The sequence below is a fragment of the Typopeltis vanoorti genome, chromosome 3 (assembly GCF_054136105.1).
Source record: "Typopeltis vanoorti isolate ZY-2024b chromosome 3, IOZ_Tvanoo_1.0, whole genome shotgun sequence".
NCBI classification, from domain to species: Eukaryota; Metazoa; Arthropoda; class Arachnida; order Uropygi; family Thelyphonidae; genus Typopeltis; species Typopeltis vanoorti.
This window is the reverse complement of record NC_143551.1, coordinates 70,712,345-70,730,201: the sequence shown is the minus strand read 5'-3', so window position 1 is coordinate 70,730,201 and position 17,857 is coordinate 70,712,345. Positions and strand designations below refer to the sequence as shown.

General features: G+C 36.5%; 1 protein-coding gene across 2 annotated transcripts in view; it reads left to right on the top strand.

The window, feature by feature from the left end:
- Window positions 1–17,857, top strand: part of LOC150108248 (protein turtle-like) — a 1,021,857-nt gene that overhangs the window by 691,801 nt on the left and 312,199 nt on the right. The window lies entirely within an intron of this gene.

Sequence of the window (17,857 nt, the reverse complement as noted above, 5' to 3'; positions counted from 1 at the left end):
GAAGTTTGGCCAATGTAAGTCAGTCCACACGTACATGGTATGCTGTAAACACCTGCATATCTGTAGAAAGCGACGCTATCCTTAGGGGATCTTAATAACTGTCATGTAGTTATGGTAGGTTTAAAAACAACTCTGATGTTAAAAGGCTTCATGATTCTTGCTATTTTGGTGGAGACTGAGCCAGCATAGGGTATGATGATGGATGATACGTACTGTGTTGCCAGAGGTTGTTGTTGGAGGTTGTTTCTATAGAGAATTTTATTAATTATATTTTTTTAGCATATGTATGATGCTAAGTTTCTGTGCAAGGTGATGATTAGATGTAAAATGGAGTTAACGTCTAGTATCTGTAGGTTTACGATAGATTGTAAGTTTGATTTGTCCATTATCTTGTTTTTTAACTAGTACATCCAAAAAGGGTAATTGATGGTTGTTTTCCAATTCTAATGTGAATTTAATTTTATGATGGAAAGAGTTTATTTTTTGGAGGAACTCATGTAAAGTATCTTCCTCGTCTTTCCAGATAATGAACACATCGTCAACATATCTCCACAGACTGATGGTTTTGGATTTATTTTTGCTAGGATGTCATTTTCTAATTTTTCCATGAACAGATCTGCACACTGTGGTGACAGGGGACTGCCCATGGCTAAGCCTTCTAGTTGTTGATATACTATATTGTTTACTTTAAAGTAGTTGGACTTGAGGCAGTGGCGGAAGAGCTGCGGAATATCATTTGGAAAGAGATCTTTTATAATCTCAATGACTTCTTCAACTGGTAAGTTTGTGAACAAAGAGATCACATCCAGATAAGAAAATTATATAATGCAACTTAATAACAATGACTAAGTCTTCACACTTTATGCATTTGATGTCATGCGTGCTCTCCAATTTGTTTAACTGTTTTTTTAAGTCGTTACTGCATTCTTTTGTTTTTGCATATAATATTAGTATAACCTTTCTCGTCTTGATAAAGCCAGACAGACACAGCTGGCAAAACTAGTCGACAATTATGTGTAAATGTTTATCAAAACCATGGTCCAATAAATCCAATATTATGTATTAATCTTCATTTTTAATATTATTCTGCCATTGATGCTATTGGTTCACTCCCCTAATTTTTCCCAGAACCTTGATATGTGGTCTCTAGTTCTTGATCAAGTGCTTTATTTCTAACCCAACTCTTAGATCCATAACTTAAAAGTGGTTTGAACACTGTCTTATATACTGCTAGTTTGGTGTTTTGGCTAATTTCTCTTTTATTCCATATGAATTTATTCAGCTGGATATCCACCATACTAACTTTGCTTATTCTGTTGCCTGTTTCCAGATTTAACTTGCCATCTTCATTAAAAACTGTCTAAATTTTGCCACTTCCAGATATTTATTTTCCATACTTTTACCAAAGTTTTCCCATGATATTTGTTTAGCTAATTCTTTTTTTTCTGTATTCTTTTAGGGCATCTGCATTTTATTTGCTAAGAACTTTTGGTATGCTTTTTTCTTTTTCCAGGACTGCTTCTTTAACTTATTGTGTCCACCATGGTGCCCTTATGTTTCTATCCTTGCAGACAATCTCACAACATACCTGCCAATCTGAATCTGTTAGTGTCTTCTTCAGAGTTTGCCACTGAGATTCCAAGGTTTGGTTCTTGTCTTCAATCTGTTTAATTTTTTCTTCAATAATATTTATATAGTTGAGTCTACAGTTGACTTGTAAAAGCTGCTCAACTTTAATTCTTTTTAAAGCTTTCTTACATACTATTCTTTTCAACATGTTATCCAATTTTACTGTACTAAGTAATGGTACTAGTAAATGGTTACTTCCAATTTTGAATCCTTTGTACACTCTTGTATCCTGAACCAGCCTTATGATATCACTATGAACAATGACATAATCAATGAGGCTTTTCTTAATTCTTGTGTCTTCTCTCCATGTGAACTTGTGCACATCCATATGTTGAAACACGGTGTCAGTAATGCTAGTCCATGTCCTGATCAGAAGTCCAGTAAATACTTACCATTATTATTAGATTTACCCTTTCTCTAAATTTACCCAAAATGTTTCTGTATGCCTGGTGAAATTCATTTCGTATTCTGCTGTTCAGATCTCCTTGTTGGAGACCACTTTTTCCATTTTCTTTATGTCAGCTGCCTGTTCTAATGACTCAAAAAAAATTCCTCCACTTCTTCCTTAGAATAATCTTCTGTGGGACCATAGGTACAAATAATTCCTATCTTCAATTCTTCTGATGTTCATTGTAACTCTACTTGAAACTGCCTTCCAATCAAGAAGTTTATCTTCATGTTTGCTGTTGAATGCTATTGCTACTCCTTCCTTTCCTTGATCATTATTACCTGAAAATAGCATCCTATAGTCATTATTTAGTTACATCTCACCTGTTTTTGTTTTCTTTGTATCAGCAATACCAATTATGTCCACATGGTACTTTTCTAGTCCTTTTCTAAGTTCAATTTCATTTCCATTAATACTCCTCTGATGGTTCCTATCTTCAATTCTTCTGATGTTGAGTTTATTCTTCTTCTTCTTCTTCTAGATGTTGAGTTGGAGCTTGTTCCAGTAGCTGACTTTCACTGTTAGCCCTTGTTCCCTGATGTAAACAGGGGGAAGGAGCCTTGTTTAACTTGGTGATGCCCCAGCTGCATAAAATCTCATCGTGTTGTACCATCATAAGTATTTGTGGTTTAAGCAAATAGAGAGTACAATTTGGTCAGCTAAGTTCCAAATTGCCAGCATTCCTCTTGTATTCTTCTTGTTCATTCAGTACCCAGTAGATATCTACTAATGGGGTGCACTATGTGAAGGTGAGGATGGACATTAAATCAGAAGCCCCACTCGGTCCTTTGCATTCCTGAAAGATGATGTGGAGGTCTCCTCCCAGTTATTTGGCTTTGTCCCTTAAGCGAACCATCCTTAAACTTTGTCAAACTGGCTGCCGTTATCCTTTGCCCATATTGCCAGCATGTTTAATTTATTCTCTAGTATCTCCATATCATCTTCATTGACTATCACTCTTCTTACTTTTGTGTCATCAGAAAATAACTATATATTTTCGCTTAGATCATTTCCTATATCAGTTGATGAATAACTAACCCATATACTATATTTTGTTATCTATAGTTAAAGTTATCCTTCCATAATTATTCATACTTTTATTTTCCCTTTGGCCATTGAGGCAGTCTTCTCTATCATAATATGCTTTTGTACTGGTCACCATTCTTTCTTGTGCCTCATACTACTCATGAGCTTGCTGATCACCTTTCTCTTTATATACCCTCAACTTTTTCTGCAACTCCTACTTAATTGTTTTGATCATCTATATGACTCCTACCTGATTTATCATCCTGAATGAGTATACAGTCTGATACTGCTTTCTTCAAACATCCCTCGACGATCTCGCATGTGCTGCTTAAAACTTTCCCCGATAACGTAAGACATGGCACTATTCTCAGTTAGCTACTCAGTTTGACTTAATCACCTGTTTTGTATTTATTATTATATGATACCCCCCCAAGGAGCAAGATCTCATCACAGGAGGATACTCCACTTCACACAATCTCCACTACTTAATCCTCCAGCTACACATAATAGCATTAACCGCCATCTACTGTCCACCAATATATTTTTTGTAAATTGCATAAGTTCTCTTGCTGATTTGCATGTATGTAGAATGAAAAACCCAAGTTTCTAGGGGGAAAATCCCTCCTACCTTCATATGAGGTCAGCTAACTCACTTTCAGTTGAAGGCCCATATAAGATTCTTCTCATTGGGACATGAATCAAACTCAGGTCTTTTCCAATCAAAGGATGCATTCTGTTATCCTTCCAGTTTGCACTATGAAGGTTCTACACACACACACACACACACACACACACACATCCCACTTCTTAACTAAAAATTCCATATATGGCAGTCAGAGAAAGTGTTGCTTGGTTACTCTAAAGTTCTCTGGTGCCATCACTGGAAGCAGCTCACTCACATCTGAAGTATCCTCCATTACATGCTGACCCAAGTAATTATCTTTAGAAGCTGCATAAATGCCATTTCCCCTCTTCACTCTATGTCCCTGTAGTAAAAGCCCCTCATGATAGCTACTCTTTCTACACTAACTGTACTTTTTTAAGGTGTTTAAATCAGATATATTCTGTTTTCAGAGATGAAAATATCACTGATTTATTTAAATTTTAGGCTAACTACAAAAAGTAAAGTTTTCTTCAGAATTTTCCACAAATACATTTGATTTTAAAATTGGTTGTATCATTTGAAGAAATAAGAGTATGGACAATGAATAAAAATTTATTAATATTCAAAATCTAGAAACTCTGTTCTGAGACCAAACATGGAAGTTTTTCAAGCCACTTTAGGTATTTTTGGTAAACCATATATTCGGGGGAAGGAGGACGAGAACTGAAAGGTCTGTGACACACACACACTCAAATACAACACAATACTAAGTGAGACAAGTGGATGACTCTAAAGTCCTATCTAGGTGGTGCACTCTATGGGTGCACCACATTGCAAAAACACTCAAACCTATCAGTTCTTGTTTCCCCCAGATATATGGTTTACCAAAAATCCACAAACCTAATCCCCCCCCCCAATAGCTATAGTAGATGCCACTGATGCACCATGCTAAAGTCAAAGCAGCTGGCTAACTCTCTCTCTGCCCCCCCCCCCCCACTGGACTTACTACATTGTATGTAAAAAACTCTACCCATTTTAAAACCTTGATTGAAAATCTAACTTGAAATAATACAGATATATTGGTAAGCTTTGACATCAGCTGAATGTTTACCAATATTCCCTTAAATTACAACTTAACACTCTTAAAAAATGTTTTTCCTTCTGATATCTTAGATCTCTTTTCCTTTGCCATCATTTCTGGTTATTTTTCTTGGAAGAACAAAATTTACAAACAGATAGAGGGAACAGTTATTAATGGGTTCCCCCCCCCCTCACTCCCTCTTTCCAATTTTTACATGGAAAATTTTGAAAAACAAACCATAGACTCAGCCACTCTCAAACCTTCTATCGAAGGTCTTTACATTAGACTCCTACCTCAGTAGCTGACATCCAAGAATTTAGTTTATGATGGAAAAGGAAAATAACAATTGTTTACCCTTCCTAGACACTTTAGTAACATGCTTTCTTAATGATAACCTTTCCTTCACTGTATATAGAAAGCCTACTTACACAGGCAGATACATTCACAACTTCTCCCATCACCATCCCTCTCAACAATACGGCATTATTAAAATCGAACCAAGAGAGCCATAATCTTTGTTCCAGTGGAACCTCCCTTTCAACTGAACTCAACCACATACACAACACCTTCCTTTCAGGCTACGGCAATTACAAAATTAAAAATAATAATTCCTCCTTCACTCCCCAGCCATCTCTTCAGAAGGATTTCAGAAATGTCCTCACTATGTCCTGCATTCATGGCACATCAGAACAAATAGCCAGGTCCTTAAAAAAAAAGTACAACCTCCACACAGCGTTTTAGCCTTAACATAAATTTGCTACCCTTATCCACTCTACCAAAGATCAGCTCCCTTCTCTCTCAGCACCTGGAGTATATAAAGTACTCTGTTCCTGCAAGCTAGCTTACTTCGGATATACAGGTAGATCAGCAACCATCTGTTTGGAAGAACACAAATCATATATCTGCAATCATGACTATGGTCAATCTGGCCTTGCAGACCATAGTAAATTTTAAAAAAGAAACACTGTTTTTAGAATCTGTGGCGGCACTCAGAAATCAACCAAATTTAAATAAATACAGTTGCATAAAACTTCCCACAATTTGGGAAACATTAATTATCAGAGATCCCACTTTATATCATAGGCCACCTACAAACACCCATAGAAGGTACACCACCTAGATAGGATTTTAGAGTCACCCATGCATTTCTCTTAGTATTGTGTTGTATTTGAGTGTGTGTTACAAGAGTTATTTGGTTTCAGTATTCAATATTTCGTCTCAGTGACTGAGACGAAATATTGGAAGCATTAAAATTAGTTTTAATCCTTTCCTAGTGCTGTAAATATTCCATTAAACCTCTACCATGATATCTTAATGATCACTTCAGAGATACTGATTGTTCTATAATTGATTACTTCAGTCATAGCATTTTGGAAGTTTTTTCCCACTTGGTTAGACTATAATAAATTTAGTTTAATCCTTTATCCAAGTGTAAGCAAAAAAAGTTTGCACCTGAAGTATATTCAGAACTGAGGCACCTCGTGGTAAAGGTGGACCAAGCTCTCATCACTTGTCTTAGTATCTCCCATAATGCAAAGCACATCTCCTTGCAGACATGTATAATGCTATGCATTAAGCAAAGGGCCCAAGCTCTCATCACTTGTCTTAGTATCTCCCATAATGCAAAGCACATCTCTTTGCAGACATGTATAATGCTATGCATTAAGGGAAGGTTAAAAGAGACAAGAATTAGTTAAAAGAGAAAAGAATAACTGGTTAGAAGAAAAATGCAAAATGGCAGAAAAGCTATCAAAAGAAAATAACCTTCATGGATAAACAAATAGACCAAATTAGTAAGACACGGACAACAAAAATTATAATGATCAAAAACAAAGAGGGACAACTAATTGAAAGTAAAACAAAAAGAATGGCCAGATGGGAAGAATACTTCAAAGATTTATATAATAAAAACAGCTCCCAGGATATTACGATTCCAGCCACTGAAATGGAAGAGGAAACAAATATCTTTACCAAAGAAATAATAGCACAAGCATAGAAAAACTCAAAACTAGGAAAGCACCTGGCATTGATCAAATACATGCAGAATTCTTAAAAGCAGGAAAGGAACAACTTTTGGAACCATTAAAAACATTATTTGAAAGGATCTACAAAAATGAAGCAGTGCCTACTGATTGGACCAAATCAGTCATAACTCCTATATACAAAAAAGGAGATAAAACAGAATGCAGTAATTACAGAGGCATTAGCCTCCTCAGTATTCCAAGTAAGGTTTTTACGAAAGTACTCCAAAAACAAATTAAGCCATATATATATATATATAGAACTGGCACTAGGAGAAGAACAAGCAGGTTTCAGATATGGGCGAAGCACAATTGATCAACTGTTCACCTTAAGACAGCTAATAGAAAAGACACTGGAGTACAACTAAAGTTGCTACATAAATTTCATAGACTTTTGTCAGGCATTTGATTCAATCCGTAGAAGAGAACTATGGAAAACTATGGAAGAATTTGGAATTCCCAACAAAACCATAAGAATAATAAAGAATCTGTATGAGAAATCTGAAAGTGCAGTACGAATGAAGGACACCTTAACCAACTGGTTCCACACAGAGAGTGGAGTAAGACAGGGATGCAATCTGTCACCAGAGCTGTTCAATCTTACATTGGAAGACGCAACCAATAAGTCCTTAAACAATGAAGACTCCGGAATCAAAATATATGGGGAAAATGTGACAAATTTAAAATTTGCAGATGACATTGCATTACTTGCAAGCACAGAAGAAAATCTACAGCAAATTTCTGATAAAATAAAGGAGGAGTGTATAAAATTTGGATTAAACATAAATATAGACAAAACAAAAATTATGCAAATAGGAAAAAGAAGCACTAATCTGAAAATTGAAATTAATAGTAAGAATCTAGAGCAGGTAGAAAACTTCACCTACCTTGGAGGAGTTATTGAGTACACTGGTGAAATTATAAAAGATATAAACAGATGAATCAGTCAAGCATCCCAAACTTTTGGACGACGTAATAAAATATGGAAGACAAGAGACATCAAACAAGTAACAAAAGTAAGAATCTATGAAACAATGGTCCTCCCAATACTCCTCTATGTAAGTGAATGCTGGAATCTCAAAAAGGCTGAAGAGAAAAAATTATTATTTACTGAAATGGGTTGGCTAAGAAGATTACTTGGAGTATCTCTGCTGGATCGACTAAGAAACGAAGACATAAGGAAACGACTAAAATAAGAAATAACAATAATAGACAAAATCCAAGAAAGAAGACTGCGGTGGTTTGGCCATGTGACCAGAATGGGAACAGAAAGACTTCCATCTAAAGCCCTGAATACAACGATGGAAGGTAAAAGATTGAAAGGACAGCGCAGAATTAGATGGATAGATAAAATAAAAGAGGACCTGAAAAACAAATCACAACAAGCGACACCAAACTGGACAGAATTGTTCGGACTCTCCAGGGACAGACAGAAGTGGAAAGAGTTCATTCGGCCTCATCATCATCCACATAGATGATGGAAGAGAGAAGAAGAAGATTAAGGGAGGGGCCACTACCCAGACCGGTTTCGACATTTATTGAGGTCTTCAGTGGGAGCCAGACCCAGAGGTGGTGATACTAAGGTGGAAGTAATGGAGAAGTCATAGTTACATATTTAGTTCAGACACCTTTTGACAACTCGTATAGGTAAATATGACTTCTCCATACAGTTTAAAATCTTTTCAGTGGCATTACCAAAAAAACTGTCCTTTATCCTCTGTCGAATTTTACTACCTAAACATTGCATTATACTGCAGCATTCAATGATACTAAGATCTGCAGTTTCAAGGGATTTGGCAGCTTGAACAAGTATAGCACCAATGTTGAAAAAAATTTAAGGTATACTTCAACAACACACTCCTTTTCCGGATCCTCATCACTGAATTGTTTTTGCAAGATTTTTGGACAGTCGTTGACACTTTTAAAATAACTCTTAATAAGTAACCAGTTCTTTATTAACCTATCTACAGCTGATGTCAAAGAAAGCCACTGACTAGGAACATGACGAAGAATTTCAGACCATTCTGCAGATTTGCTTCAAGAAAACCAAAGAATGATTTTAATTCTTCTCTTCTTTTTGCAGATACTGCAGAGTGTCCGTAAATTTTTAAAACTATCATTTCAGTATCAATATCCAATCCATCAGAGGCATGTTTGGTTGCATTATTATTATTACGGACAACTCCATGGAGTCCATAGACTCATCGAGGGAGGCCCTAACATCATGTCAAGAACAACTATTCGACATTCACACAGTATCTATCATACCTCGCCTTGAACTCATTCACAGTCATGACACCCACAACAGACTCTGGCAGCTTATTCCACTCATTCACCACTCTCCAAGTAAAAAACCTAACCCTTGCTAACCACACTCTTGCCCAGCTTCCATGGATGGCCCCTAGTCCTCCTACCACCAGTCCTATTCTCAAAAATATCTTCTGAATTAATCTTATACAAACCCTTCAGTAATTTGAATGTCTCAATCATATCACACCCCCCCCCCCCTTTTCCATCTATCAACCAATCTCTGCAACCCACAAATCTTCAACCTATTCTCATAAGGTTCATTCCATAGACCTGCTATCATATTGGTCACTCATCTCTGGATCATCTCCACCTCCTTTTCATCAAGAAGAAACCCTGGCGTCCATATCTAGGCACAGTAGTCTAGATGGGGTCTTATCAAGGATCGATACAGAGAAACAATAACTTGTTTGTCTCTGCTTGTTAAAGTATTTTTCAGCAACCAAGTGATTTGATGAGCTGATTTAGCCACTTTTGCGATATGCTCCCTAAACTTCAACTCCCTATCCACCAACACTCCCAAATCCCTGGCCTCGTCAATCTCCTCGGGGGTACAGTTCCACCAATGTGATATACACTGCTGCTAATCTTTTCACCCCAAAATGCATGACCTTACATTTGCCACATTAAATTGACATCCATTTTCCTAAGCCCAGTCCTCCAAACTACTCCAAATCATCCTGCAAAATTTTGACATCCTGTGCACTCACTATTGCTCTACCCAACTTTGCATCATCAGTAAACAAATGAACACTTCCTCTAAGATCCTTTCCTATATCATTAATGAACAAATTGAACAGTAGTGGTCCAAGAACAGAACTCTGTGGTGCACCACTAGTCACAGGCTGTCTTTTGGACTCTACTCCTAAATAAACCACTCTCTGATATCTCTCCATCGACCACCCTCCTATTCATCTCACCAACCCTATATCCATCTCCATATGCTGCAGTTTACTGATTAGAATTCCATGTGGTATCCTGTCAAAAGCCTTGCTAAGGCCTTTGACAGGATACCACATGGAATTCTAATCACCGTAAACCATTACCCTTATCTAGTTCAGGCGTCACTATGTTATAAAACATGAGCAAGTTACTGCGGCATGATCTACCCTTCACAATACCATGCTATCCCCCATACAGTATCCCATTTTCATCTATCCAATCCTGTATTTTCCTCTTGACTATTTTCTCTCCAAGACTTGACAACGATTCCTGATATGCTGATCGGTCGGTAATTTACGACAGCAGTCTTGGAACCTCCTTTATGCAGTGTAACTATTTTCCCCTCTTTCCACCCCTTCGGAACTAAACCAGACCTGAGACTCAAATTAAACAAAATGATCAAAGACACTGACAATTCTTTAGCCGCTTCTCGTACAACACAAGCTGGTATATACCATCCAATCCCGCAGATGAATTAACATTGAGTTTTTGTAATAGACTATTCACCTCCACTTCATTCACCACAATTCCCGTATAAGCTGTTGGTTCTTCCATTTCTGCAATGTCACCACCTGGATGATATACTCTTACAAAGTATTTGCTCAGTAAGTCCACTATATCAACTGATTCGGTTACCTCCCTACCATCGGCATTCTTTAAAATCATTCTGCCTTATACATTTTTTCTTTTACTTGCAACATATCAAAAAAACTGTTTGGGATTCTCTTTAGCCTGCATGGCTAATGTTCTTCATAATCCACTTTTGCTTTTCTTACCACACTCGTTACCCTTCTGGCCTGCGCTTTATACCGTTCATGTGCCTGCAAGTCACCTTTCTCTTTAAATTCCCTCCACAGTTGTTTCTTATTTTTTGCAGCTCAAGCTTAATGGTGTTATTCATCCATTTAATCCCTACCTGATTTATTATTTGGACTCAAGGTATACAGTCAGCCATTGCCTCCTGCAAACACTTCTGGCCTGCGCTTTATACCGTTCATGTGCCTGCAAGTCACCTTTCTCTTTAAATTCCCTCCACAGTTGTTTTTTATTTTTTGCAGCTTAAGCTTAATGGTGTTATTCATCCATTTAATTCCTATGTGATTTATTATTTGGACTCAAGGTATACAGTCAGCCATTGCCTCCTGCAAACACATCTTAACCACCTCCCATGCACTATCAACACTACAACAGCCCTTGCAGTTTTACATGCCATGGCACTGAACCAATCAAACTCCTAAGCTTGTCATACTTACCAGCCCGACAATTCCACATATACCCTGTCTTAATTGTAAATTCCACACCTTTAGCCACCTCCCAAGTCAAGACTCTATGATCACTCTCACCAGTTGGTGGCAACGTGGTCATATTCGTTACAGCCAAATTCTTAGATGTAATTATTAGGTCAAGCACTCTCTGACCCCTAGTATTTTCCTTATTTGTGTATGCATACTAGCTCCACCATCTATTCTATCACCTAGTCTATAGCAGCAACCAACTGTATATATTGTTCTGCTAGTCTCAATCTCACACCAAATAGCCTTAAATGTGCTCTTTTCTCTATCCTGCAGTTCCACTTCTATTCTCCTTGGCTGCAGCTCATCAGCTATCATCAATAACACTCCTCCTCCCATTTTATTCTCCCTGCCACTCCTAAACACACCATACCCCTCATGTTCAATCCCACTAGCTATATGATCTTCTGTCAGCCATATTACACTAATGACAATAACACGTGGCCTGGAAGTGCCAACAAAGGCCAGAAATTCTTCCTTCTTGTTCCTGATACTTCTGGCATTAGTATACATGAATTGCAGAATTCTATTTGTCCTATCCCTATTTTGATGCCTTATACTAACTATCCCATTCTGATTTGTTGTCCTTCGTACTTGCTCGGGCATATTACACACATTCATACACCCAACTGTCTCCCTAAAGTCTGCATATCTACTTCCCCCCCTAATTTAATAACTCGAGTTTCCTTGATTCTGCACATCCACTTCATTCAACAACACCTTTTCAAGTCTCTGTACACCTAATCCATTCAAATGCAAACCATCCATCTTATATAAATCCTTCTGCCCATCGAACTCACTCCACACATCCATAAATTCCACATCACTCCTACTGCATAATCCATGCATAAAGTCATTAGCAATTTTGTCCCACCTTCTATGCTCTTCACTGTCATACTGCAGCAACAGACTCACCATCCTAACTCTCTCACACTCCTCTTTTGCTACCTCAAGTAATTCCTTCAAATCCTCTCTCATAGCCATTTTGTCTCCTTACAAATCATTCGTTCCTGCTACTACTATAAATTCTTTCACCCTCTGCTTTTGCATTCTAATTGACTCGCTTACATCCTTAACGTTCGCACCAGGTTGGTACGATTTTGTCGAACTCTCATCTCTCACACCTCTTACTAAATAATCTCTGTACAACACTCGCTCTTTCATTTTGTCTTCACTCACTATCATACTCTTATTTTTCTTATCATACTTTTGCCGTTTATTTGTTGGTACGCTCATAAACAGTTTTGCCAATGCTCCAGGTGCCGATTTGCCCTATGTATCGCTCCACGCAACTGTGCGATCTCACTCATTGCATCTGTCTCATCATTTTTATTATCCGTTAATTCATTCATTCATTCTGTATTTTTACCTTCATTATCACTTTCAACGCCACTCTCATGGCTATCTGGTACTACCTCGCAAATATCACTATTCATACCTCTCATATCACTATTTTCTACATTCTGACTTTCAACAACGATATCACTCTCACGACCTGAAACACACTTTAAATCCTCACATTCTTTAACTTTCTGCACACATTCACTCCACTATCATTGTCTAACCAGACTGCAACTGCTCTCCTCAACGCATACATTTCACAAACGGTACACTGAATAAACTCCTTTATATTAAAATTTTTGGACAAAGATGGCAATCTGGACACCATTGTATTCCTTCTTAAATGCAATGTGCACACTAATAATTGTATCTATCAAATGACTAATTGAAATAACTCAGAAAACACACAAAAATCACGCTAAGATACGAAAAGTAAATAATACTACATAAGTTTCAAGCAATTTTACCAATTATTACTTAAAATAATACTTATCTTTTCAGGAGCTCTCTACAAACACTACACACACCATGTAGCCCTCTAGTCATTATGCAAAACATGATTGCAGCAGTTTGCTTTAACCATGTTTTCATTGTGTTCTGTGAGCAGTTTTATTACAGAATTATTTTTCCCGTAATTCACGTATGCATTATCTGCACAATATGAAGCAACATTTTTTACATCTAAATTGTGCTCACCAAGGAAGACTTTATCATGCCATGAATGGAGTTAGCTGTCCCATCAGCATGCTCAGTGAAGTCCAGGAGCCTGATTTTTATGTTATTTAGAGGGTCAAAATATCTCACAACTAGAGGAAACATCTTTCTATTTTTATGGTTCGAGGCATCAGTTGCGATTGAAAAAAAGTTGCTGGTTTTTGAAGGATCTTTTAAAACATCGATAAAGTCCTGCACACTTCGAAAATCGCGATCAACGATTTGATTATTCCGAATGGGTATCGATTATTAAAATGTCGTCAAAGGTTACAAGATCAAATCAACAATATAACATCTTTGTGGGAACACCCATGTATATTCGTTGGCCCGAACAGAATTGTATCGATTAGAATTTTCCAAACTATCAATATTAGTGTCAAATTGTATTTGGCGGTTATAATATACATTGAAAAATTAAAGACAATGATTGATTATAAAAAATGTGGAAGTATTTGAAGATCAATACGAGATCCGGGATGATCCAAAAAAATTAGCTAAAATACAGGAGAACTGGTCACCCTACCCCTTCAGCATCTGGAGCTAACAGATCTGCATGGAATATATACCTTTCTAAACTGGTTGCTCAACAACCCACCTCTTTCTGATGTATCTGATATTTCATAATCCAAATTTGCTCACCATTGCTGTGTTCTCCTGGTCTGCTTTTTATATTGCTCCTAGGTCTAATCATTACCTTTCTTCTATGAATCCCCAATATTTTTTTTATGCAGAATTCCTTTAATATTGTGTTCATCTATTTAACTCATTCAGTTTGCGAAAATTATTTCTTGCAGATTTTTGGTCAAGTGCCGTGACCATTCTGCGATGCAGCCAATGAGATCACAGAATGCCATTTACAAGCAGAGTATAGTAGAATATTTTAAGTTGTCCTTTCAAGTTTTTATCATGTCTATCATGCAGTTTCTTTCAGTCAGACTTCAATGGGTGAAACAAATGTGAAAAAATAAAAGTGGTTCTCTATAGGATTTGGAAGTGTTTTTAGAGAACTGAAGTATTGGAGACAGAGTTGAAAGTATTGCTGACATATGATATCAGGGACCTGAGGAGAATGGTTGAATCATGTGAAATATGATTCTGCTAATAATACTAGGAAGCAAAGTGACATTGTTAAACATTCACAAATGTGTGTGTGTGAGCGGAGCTAATCTGAGATACTGTGGTCATCGCTTAAACAATATAATAGAGGAAAGATTAGCAATGTTTGATACTGAGATGGCAGGAAAAAGACCCAGTGGAAGACCAACATCTAAATGGTTTGATGCAGTTATAAAGTACCTTAGGAGACAGAAATATAAGATCTGACAATAAACAACTAATTACACAATAACCATTTTTGGTAAACTACCAAAAATGGTAAACTCTTGGACATCCTTCTTACATGCACAGTGTTTATTGATAATAAACTGATAATTTATCACCCAGTGTTTATTGAAAACCTACCTTTATTGGCAGATACATTAATCTAAAGTCTGCTCATCACATCTCTTAAAAAATTGGTGTTATCACGTCTTAATAGAGCACATAATGTATGCTCCTCTCCCTCAAGCTTACAACAAGAACTTCTCACTATCAAAACTTTAATGGAATTTAATGGTCACAGCCCTAATCAAATCCAGCAGATAATTGACTCCTATGTTCCAACACCTCAGGATTCTTCAACAGACAGAGTTACAATCCTGTATATTTCTAACACCTCAGAACCAATTAGTAGAATTTTGAAGAAGTATCATCTCATTCCCACATATTTTCCGATCAACAAAATTTCTCATCTGTTCCATCTACAAAAGACAAACTAGCACTTCTATCATTAGCTGGCGTTTACCAGATACCTTGTGAATGTAATCTTGCATACTTTGGGCACACATGCCGTTCTGTGGAAAAAAAGAATTAATGAACATCAGTATTACATTGAATACATGAAACTTCAAAAGTCTGTTCTGGCTCAATATAGTATTGACATTAAACACAATATCAGGTTGAATGAAGCTCGTCTTTTCCATAGAAGCAGTTTTTAATATGAATGCCTTTTCAAAGAAAGTTGTGAAGCCCTTTTACTTTGGCCAAATCTGAATCAGAACGATTGTCTCTCTCTCTCTCCCAAAAGTTTGCAAGATTCTCATTTTATGTAACTATCAAAAATAGTTTTTAATAATATTATTTATTAATATTAATTTCTAGCATGCAGCAACAACAGTTTTTAATTGGTAAAACAACTGTTGTATGTACTTTGTATTCCCATTTCTTTGATTTGCTTGTTTCTATGCACTAATGATGTACTGTTATTTTCAGTACAAAATATCTGTACTTTCATTTCATTAAAGTTAATTACTGTGGTTATCGTGTAATTTGTTGTTTATAGTCATGCCACAGGTACCTTTAAAGATAAGATCTGACAATATCAGAGTGCTAACAAGTGGCAGACTCACTTTGAGGAAAATTGTTGATATGAGATTTGTAATAATATAAAAATTATTGTATAGTACCATTTATAGTATACTGTTTATCTCTTGACAGTACATATCAGAGATTCGATAATGATGAGATTAATGTGATGGGTATAGTCTGTTTTGTTTTGTTTTTATTTGAGAAGACAAAAAATATAAAAGAATGGGGTATTTTGAATGATCTCCAGAGTGTTGAGTTCACGTCAGGTAAGCTTCAGGTAATAACAGTCAGTAGTAACTTTGATGCCATTTGGTGAGTTTCAGATCAGCAGGAACTTTTATATCCATAATGAAATGGTGCTAGAGTTCCAAAAATGTAGAAAGAGAGAGAAAACTAACATTGTTAGGCAGATGAGATTGGTGAGTGATACACTAGTAACTTTAACTATGGGTTAGGAGTATGAGTTGCTTTAGGGATAACAACTTTATGCAATATGTGGGGGTGGGTAGAAGTTACATGTAGAACATAGGTGTTGGATTTAATAATGTCATATAGTGATAATAGAAGCTGCTGTGATGACATAGTTGAGAATAATCATCATGGTGGTTTTGATATGGGAAGTTGTTAGGCAGATGCAAACTTCCTGAAGAAAACTTTGTAAGTGTGGAACTATAGCATAGGAGACAATAACAGATATAGAAACAGACTGATAACTTTTCATAGCATCAACATCATATGAAGGGGAGATCTGGGAAATCTGTATTACCTGGGATTGGTTCAAAGTCATTCCTGATGTCAAACTCCATTCCTAAAGCTAGGGGAATAAATATAGTAGGATTCAATGGACAAATCATGAAATTATGTAGAGGAAGAGGATATTATGGAGGAGGTATAAAGAAGATGTACTGCTAGCTGAAAATAAAAAAGATCTTCAAAACCTACTAGAAGAGATGCTGAAGCTAAGTGAAAAATATGGACTTAATTTCAACTTCAAAAAAACTATAACCATGCTGGTAACAAGAAAAAAAGGGAAAGTACCCGATATAAATATTAAGATCAGAGGAAATACTTTAGATCAAGTAGAGAGTTATATATATTTGGGTCAACTAATTACAGAGAATGGAAAGTGTGATAAGGAAATATTAAGAAGAATAGAAATTGCCTGATCAACCTTCATTAGAATGAAAAACATTCCGACCTCAAGGGAAATTCACACCAAAACAAGAATTAGGCTATCCAAATGCTACATATGGTCAACACTGCTATATGGAGCAGAAACCTGGACAATATCAAAATATTTTGAAAATAAACTAAAAGCCTTCGAGACGTGGATCCCCTGAAGAATTCTTAGAGTCCCATGGACTGCCAAAAAAACTAATTTAGAAATATTAGAGATGATTAGAGAAGATAGGAATCTGTTGAAAACCATTAAGAAATGGAAAACCACCTACCTTGGTCACATACTAAGGCATGAATCCCTACAAAAAAAACACTTCTAGAAGGAATGATACAAGGAAAAAGAAGAAGAGGAAGACAAAGAACAGATTGGATGAGAAATATTAAGAACTGGACCTTTTTTGTTCTATGAAGAATGCAAAAGAGAAGCACAAAACCGTACATGGTGGAAGCTCATGGTGGTCAACCTCCTTGAAGGATATGACATCTGACGACATAAAGAAGATGGTACATCTTCATGAAGAATATAAAGTGCAACATGAGAAGGTGATAAGTGCAGTGAGGAAGGAAAAAAAATTGGCATATTCTGAGGCTAAAATACAAAACCCTTGAGAATGCTACAGTTATGATCTGGAATTCTCTAGGTTTTCCATAGTCGAAGGTGAGTACAGAAGACTGACTTCATTTGATGGATATGGCAAACTGGTGACATACTGTAAAAATATTCAATGAGTATTATTTTGCCAGCGTATTTCACTTTAGGGGTTGAGAATAGCGTTGAATACATTGGAGAAGAAAGAGACAGATTAGCAGTTCAGTAATGTGGTTAAGTATGCTTGATGTTAATATTGACTACAGGGATATGAAACA